Source organism: Procambarus clarkii, chromosome 23 (genome assembly GCF_040958095.1).
Source record: "Procambarus clarkii isolate CNS0578487 chromosome 23, FALCON_Pclarkii_2.0, whole genome shotgun sequence".
Taxonomy (NCBI): Eukaryota; Metazoa; Arthropoda; class Malacostraca; order Decapoda; family Cambaridae; genus Procambarus; species Procambarus clarkii.
Window position 1 is genome coordinate 21,089,265 of NC_091172.1, and position 7,796 is coordinate 21,097,060.

Consider the following 7,796-nt stretch of genomic DNA (forward strand, 5'->3'; position numbering starts at 1 on the left):
CAGAGAAATTTTAACAAGCAACACAGTAATCATCGATAAATACAGCGATAGCAGGAGACTCGACAATAGCGACACTACACAACAAAAGGTCAACACCAGCAATCAACAGCCAATTAATGCACAGCTATATTCTACCCACTTCAAAACCTCGAACCAACATCGAAGCAGCAAGAGAAAGTATGGGCCAATACGCCTTCTGCAATTACTTCCATTCTTATGTTTTCATACCCATTGATTCGTGTTCTGGCATAGTTCTGTCACCTCACCCAAAACATTCGTGCCATATCATCTCACCCAAAACGAGTATACGTATGATGTATGTTATGTGTAAACTAGTCTTTGAAAATGTAAGAAGCATTACGTAACGCGTTCAGGCGTCAGACCAAAAATAAAGAATTAATTTTGGAAAGTTAATGTTTCAATTAACCTCGACAGTGAAGAAAAAAACAAAAAATATTGAGAAGATTCGAGTTAGAATTATTAATCTTACCCTTTAGGTCATATCCAACAACATATATATTTATAATCACGAAGGAAGTCTTCCAAACCCTTACAGAGCAAGCTGAGCATCAGTTAAACAAATGGACCCAGTACGACATCCCCAACCATCTCAAGCAAACAATTAACAGTGAACTATTTAACCTGAAACAACAACATAAAACTCGAGTAGAAACGAAGACACTCCTTAAGTTAACAGCCCTAAATGGTGGACAGTTAAAGATCCCTCGTCCTAAATATGGCTACATTAACCTGACTTCTTATGATCTTTCCCAGAACCAACGGAACCTCTTAAATCTTGGTCTAAATTGTCAATTCATATCTAAACCAAACATGCATCAAAAACGCCTGGAAATCGAAATGCTTCTGGACGATATCCATAAGCTAGAAGACAACAAAAAAGTCATTACCACTGACACACTTCAGGCTGAACTACTTGCAGAAGCAGGGAAAAAACGAGGAACATATTCATCAACAATCTTAACCCCACGACTCAAAGAAGCAGCAAAACCACCTTAAAAGCTGGAAGATGTAGCAATAAGAAAAGCCGACAAGACAGCAGCATGTGTGTTGATTCCTACCCAAGAATACATGAATAAAATTAGCGACATCCTTAGTGATGACACTAAATTTCAGTGAATCACGAGGAACCCTTTGGAAGACTTCAAACGCAAAGTGAACAAAACTATTACTGCAATCAACGCAAAGAAAGGTAGTGTTCATTTCATTAAACTCCAGGGCGACTATGGCTTAGGATGTGCCTATAGCAATGTTAAGACACACAAACCAGGTAACCCACTACGCCCAATAATCAGCCACACACAAACTCCAACCTATCACCTGGCAAAAAGACTTCATAAACTCCTAATTCCATACACTCCAAGCAATTATAGTAAACAATCATCAGCAGATTTTCTAGAATTAATCAAAACTACACAGCCCGATGGAATCATTGCTTCCCTGGACTTCGAATCCCTATTTACCAACGTCCCAGTCGACACAACCATAGAAATGATACTGGATAGAGTATACAGAGACGAGAGCACCCCCAAATTAGACATACCCGAGCCACATTTGAAGAGCCTTCTCGAGGCATGTACAAAGGAAACTCCTTTCATCAGTCCACAAGGGGACATGTATCTACAAATAGACGGAGTAGCAATGGGTTTCCCCTTAGGAGTGTTGTTCGCAAATTTTTATATGGGAACCATCGAAGATAGATTCTTCAGTAGTAGACAAAAACCAACCGTATACTGCCGTTATGTTGATGACATATTCGTCATAGTAAAAGACTCAGATGAACTAATTGATGTAAAAAGCCATCTAGAGAGAGAGTCAGTACTCCGATTTACACATGAAAAAAAATGAATTTAACAGTCTGCCACTCTTCGATGTACTAATAACAAAAACAGGAACCTCTTTAAGCACCAACAAATACAAAACCTAACAACATAGGATTATGCCTGAACGGTAGAAGTGAGAGCCCCCAGAGATACAAAACCAGTGTTCTCAATGCTTATATTCGTCGAGCGCTTACACACTACTCCGAATGGAGCAATGTGAGTAGAGAGTTTGAAAGAATAACTCAGGTATTGGTGAACAATGGATATAGCAACACGTAAATAAACACCGCTATAAGAAGACACCTGAACCGATGGTACAAACCTGAACCTAGTACAGAAACCACAACACCTCCAATAAAATTATATTACAGATCAACTATGCACAGTGAACATAAAAAAGAAGAAAGAATAACGAAAGAAATAATTCGTAAAGGAGTAAAAAGCACTACTCCTAACCAAAACATAGACCTGATAATATTCTATAAAACAAAGAAGACTAACGACCTCCTTATTAAAAACAGCTCGAAGCCGACGGAGAACCCTTTACAGCAGTCAAGCGTTGTATACATGTACACTTGCCCCCACGAAGGATGTAACCTTCAATCTAAGTACATAGGTATGACGTCGACCAAGCTGACGAGGCGTTTGACCTGTCATCTTAAATCCGGTGCCCCCAGGAATCACATGAGACAAGCCCATGACATCATCATAACAAGAGATATGCTAAATAAAAATACTTGTATAATTGACAAAACCCAAGATGTAAGAAGATTACAAATTCTTGAAGCAATCCTCATCAGAATAGAACAAACTACCATGAACACCCAAATCACGGAACTATTTACTCTACCCACCATGAGAGTAAGGACAAGACCAGAACATAACGATGCCAACACAGAAGACACTGCTCAACATAATAGGCCCATTACACCTGATTAATCTTTGTATGTGCTTCGTCCCTTATTATCCATTATATATCCCCTTGCCTTTTCCTTTATTCTACTTGTTTTCTCACCTGTATAATATTGTAATACTTTAATAAATTGTATAATAAGTGTAATACATTCTATAGTAATTCACTTTTTTCTTCACCTTGAAAAACGAACATAAGTTTTGGAGAACTCTTCTTTCAACTAAACCCTGATGCAAGAATAATAGTTAGAGGGATAGAAGCCCTAAACCAGAAGAAACTAAATAAAGAATATGGTGTCATATTCAGTGAGACATGTTTTAAAGAAAACCTGCAGCCAGTATACACACACACACACACACACACACACACACACACACACACACACACACACACACACACACACACACACACACACATATATATATATATATATATATAAACGATATAGGGTAGTATCCCATTGATGCTATTTTCTCTTTTGATATAATTCAACAATACAATTGACCTTCACAAGTGCCTACTTTTTTGCTCTGGGTTAATGTGGGGTTGGGGGTGGGGGCGTTGAAGGATGGCGCTTTGTGGGGGGAGAGAGCAATCTGGCCTTTTACTAGAACGTCGCATTTTGACGTATACTTTAAGGCCAAAAATTATCGTACTAGAAAATCGTAGCGACTTACGAAATTTACATACTGTCCCGAGTTTCTATTTTGGGTCCTCTGGTAAGTTAAGATAAGGGTACTTATAGGAATGAAGGGTAGGAATCAAGTCAATAAAATAAGACCTTTTCCAGATACTATACTGAAACTTTATTGAGGAAGGAGAAGACTATTAGAAAATAATCGAGACTCAGAAAAAAGAAAAAACTCTGAAGTCTTACCAAAAAAAAAAAGCCTGGACGTAAATTCTAGAATTTCTTAACGCCCGCCCCAGACGGAGAATTTAAGAGTACCTTGAAGGCAAGAGAGATAACTCAGAGGAGCACAGCGGCGGAAGTGTTTAACTACGCAATAAGGAAGATCTGGCCGGAGGTGAGAACCTTAATGCAAATGTAATGACGCTGTGTTGTGAAACAGACGAGATAAGTGTAGAGAATAAGGAGGGAGAAGGGCAAGGCGAGTTAAAAAGGAAATGCAAAAAAAAAAAAAAAGAGTCTGTATAATCTAAAACGAGAGATTCAGTAGACGAAGAAAGAGAATTATTTTTGACTTGGCAATTTGTAATCCTTAACCCCTTTCAACTCATTTCATATGCTCGCTGTGACCCTTAAGGAGTTATTTTTTGAATACCTACGGCTCATCTTTCAAGCTTCTGCCTATATATACTCGACCTGTGTGTGTGTGTGTGTGTACTCACCTAGTTGTGCTTGCTTGGGTTAAGCTTTTGGTTCTTTGGTCCCGCTTCTCAACTGCCAATCCACTGGTGTACAGATTGCTGAGCCTCTCGAGCACTATCATATCTTCATTTGAAACTGTGTATGGAGTCAGCCTCCACCACATCACTTCCTAGTGCATTCCATTTACTAACTACTCCAACACTGAAAATTTCTTTCTAATGTCTCTGTGGCTCATATGGGTACTCAGCTTCCATCTGTGTCTTTTTGTGAGTGAGTCCCCCGTGTTAAATAATCCATCCTTGTCCACCCTGTCAATTCCCCTGAGAATTCTGTATGTGGAGATCATGTCTCCCCGGGCTCTTGTGTCTTCCAGCAACGCGAGGTGCAGTTCAGCCTTTCTTCGTAACAAATGCCTCTTAATTCTGAGATTAGCCTACTGACATACCTCTGAACGTTTTTCAGCTTCGTCTTGTGCTTGAAAAGGTACGGGCTCCATGCTGGGGCCGCATACTCCAGGATTGGTCTTACATATGTGGTGTACAAGGTTCGGAAAGATTCCTTACACAGGTTTCTGAAGGCAGTTCTGATGTTAGCTTTTGATGCTATTCTTTTCCTGTGGGCTTCAGGAGACAGGTTTGGCGTGATATCAACTCCTGGATCTTTCTCTGTCCGTTTCGTGAATGACTTCATCTCCCATTCGGTATCCAGCGTCTGGCCTCCTATTTCCTCCCCTAGTTAAATTACCTACATTTACTTGGGTTGAACGTTAGTAGCCATTTGTCGGACCATTCCTTCAGCTTGTTTAGGTCATCTTTTAGCCTCATATTCTCTTCCTCTGTCCTAATTCTCCTCATTTTTTTTCATGATCAACAAATATTGAGAGAAACGAGTCTATACCCTCTGGGAGATCATTTACATATATCAGAAACAGTATAGGTCCAAGGACTGACCCTTGCGTGACTTCACTTGTGACGTCACGCCAATCTGAGAACTCACCCCTCACAGTGACTTGTTGTCTTCTGTTGCTTAGATACTCCCTTATCCAATGGAGTACCTTCCCTTTCACTCCAGCCTGTATCTCCAGCTTTTTTACTAGGCTCTTGTGTGGTACTGTATCAAAAGCTTTCTGGCAATCCAAAAATATGCTGTCTGCCCACCCCCTTTCTTTCTTGCCTGATTTTTGTTGCCTGGTCGTAGAATTCAATTAGCCCTGTGAGGCAGGACTTGCCATCCCTGAACCCATGTTGATGCTATGTTACAAAGTTCTTTTGCTCAAGATGTTCCGCTAGCTTTCTTCGCACACTCTTCTCCATCAGCCTGCATGGTATGCAGGTTAGGGACACTGGCCTGTAGTTCAGTGCCTCCTGTCTATCCCCTTTCTTGTATATCGGAACTACATTAGCTGCTTTCCAAATTTCTGACAGTTCCCCTGTTACCAGTGATTTCATATACAATATGGAGAGTGGCAGACACAGTGCTTCCGCTCCTTCCTTTAGTATCCAAGGGGAGATTCCATCTGGGCCTATAGCTTTTGTCACATCCAACTCTAGTAAACACTTCCTTACTTTCCCACTGGTAATCTCAAACTCTTCTAGAGGTTCCTGGTTAATTATTCCCTCTCTTATCTCTGTAATCTCTCCTTGCTCTAAGGTGAAGACCTCCTGGAATTTCTTATTCAGTTCCTAACACACATTTCCTTGTCACACTTCCTTGTGTGTGTGTGTGTGTGTGTGTGTGTGTGTGTGTGTGTGTGTGTGTGTGTGTGTGTGTGTATGTGGATAGCTGAAGTTTGAGTCTCCTCTCACTCGTGTCAGAATACGACTAACAGTTCAAAAACTGTTAGTATATATATATATATATATATATATATATATATATATATATATATATATATATATATATATATATATATATATATATATATATATATACATATATATATATATATATATATATATATATATATATATATATATGTATATATATATATATATATATATATATATATATATATATATATATATATATATATATATATATATATATATATATATATGCGAACAAGCCTGAATGGTCCCCAGGCATATATGCAACTGAAAACTCATACCCTAGAAGTGATTCGAACCCATACTTCCAGGAGCACTCTGCAACTGGTGTACAGGACACCTTAACAACTCGATTATCACGACCGGAAAAAAGATGATGGTAGCCGAGGCTAATTCTCCATCATCCCGCCGGCACTCTGATGGTAATCTTAGGTAATGTATATATATGTGTACTGTTGCTTAAAAAAATAATATTATTATTAATTTTATTATTATTGTCATTGTAATTACTATTATTATTATTATTATTATTATTATTATTATTATTATTATTATTATTATTATTATTATTATTATTATTAATAGTCATAAATCTGCTGTGATACAAATTGAGTACAAATAAGGAAAAATAGGATGCTTACAGTTGTAGGAAGAAATAGGGACTGTCACTCTTGGGATGTTTTGTAAAAAAAAAATCATATTTTCATGTCTAAACTGTACAAACGGAACCTTTTCATCCGAAGTTCATCCAATTTTTTGGTTGTGAGAGGTGACCACATTGCTGCCCGACTCACCACCCAACTGACTGACCCACTCACCACCCTCCTGACTTACCCACCACCCAACTGACTGACCCCGTCACCACCCTACTGACTGACCCACTCACCACCCTACTGACTGACCCTCCCACCACCCTCCTGACTTACCCACCACCCAACTGACTGACCCCGTCACCACCCTCCTGACTGACCCATTCACCACCCTACTGACTGACCCTCCCACCACCCTACTGACTGACCCTCCCACCACCCTACTGACTGACCCTCCCACCACCCTACTGACTGACCCATTCTCCACCCTACTGACTGACCCCGTCACCACCCTACTGACTGACTCTCCCGCCACCCTACTGACTGACCCTCCCACCACCCTACTGACTGACCCTCCCACCACCCTACTGACTGACCCACTCACCACCCTACTGACTGACCCACCACCCTACCGATCAACCCACCGAAGCGAACCATAATTATTTCCTCTGTGATTGGATTGGGTGCCGTGGGAGTGGAATTGGTGGCCGTGGTGATTTGATTGGTCCGCTAAAACGATTCGATTTGGGCTTTGGATTCATAATGCGGGGAGAAATGTTATGATGAAAGGTTTGTGTGGGTGTCGTCGCTGGCAAACCAGCTCAAATGCGCACACACGCACACACATCTCTTCACTCCCGCGTGCACGCACACACATAAGCACATTCACACGCACGCAACACTCGCAGACGTTACTGTGCTGGTGTGTGCCACTCTTGTTTACCTAAGAGTACTCTGATAACAGAGTTCTTTTCTAACAGTACTTATGAATGGCCAGTTACCGGCGTTAGGCCAACTAGGTCTATGTGTTTTCAGTCCACGTCACTGTATAGAGCGAAATACTTGCTGAGTATATTATTAAACAAATATTCAACCGGTCAACTCAAGAGAGTCCCACATGTGTCTTCTGTAGGAGTTCCAGGTCTCCCCGGAGAATAATTAACCCCTGAATATGCTACATATTTCTCTGTCACATGTTTGTCTGATTGGAACAGACAAATGGACACCAAGAAAACAGTACAGAGTGAAGGGGAGGAAGAACCATCAGTAAAAGTGCCTAGTAGAAGAAATGTG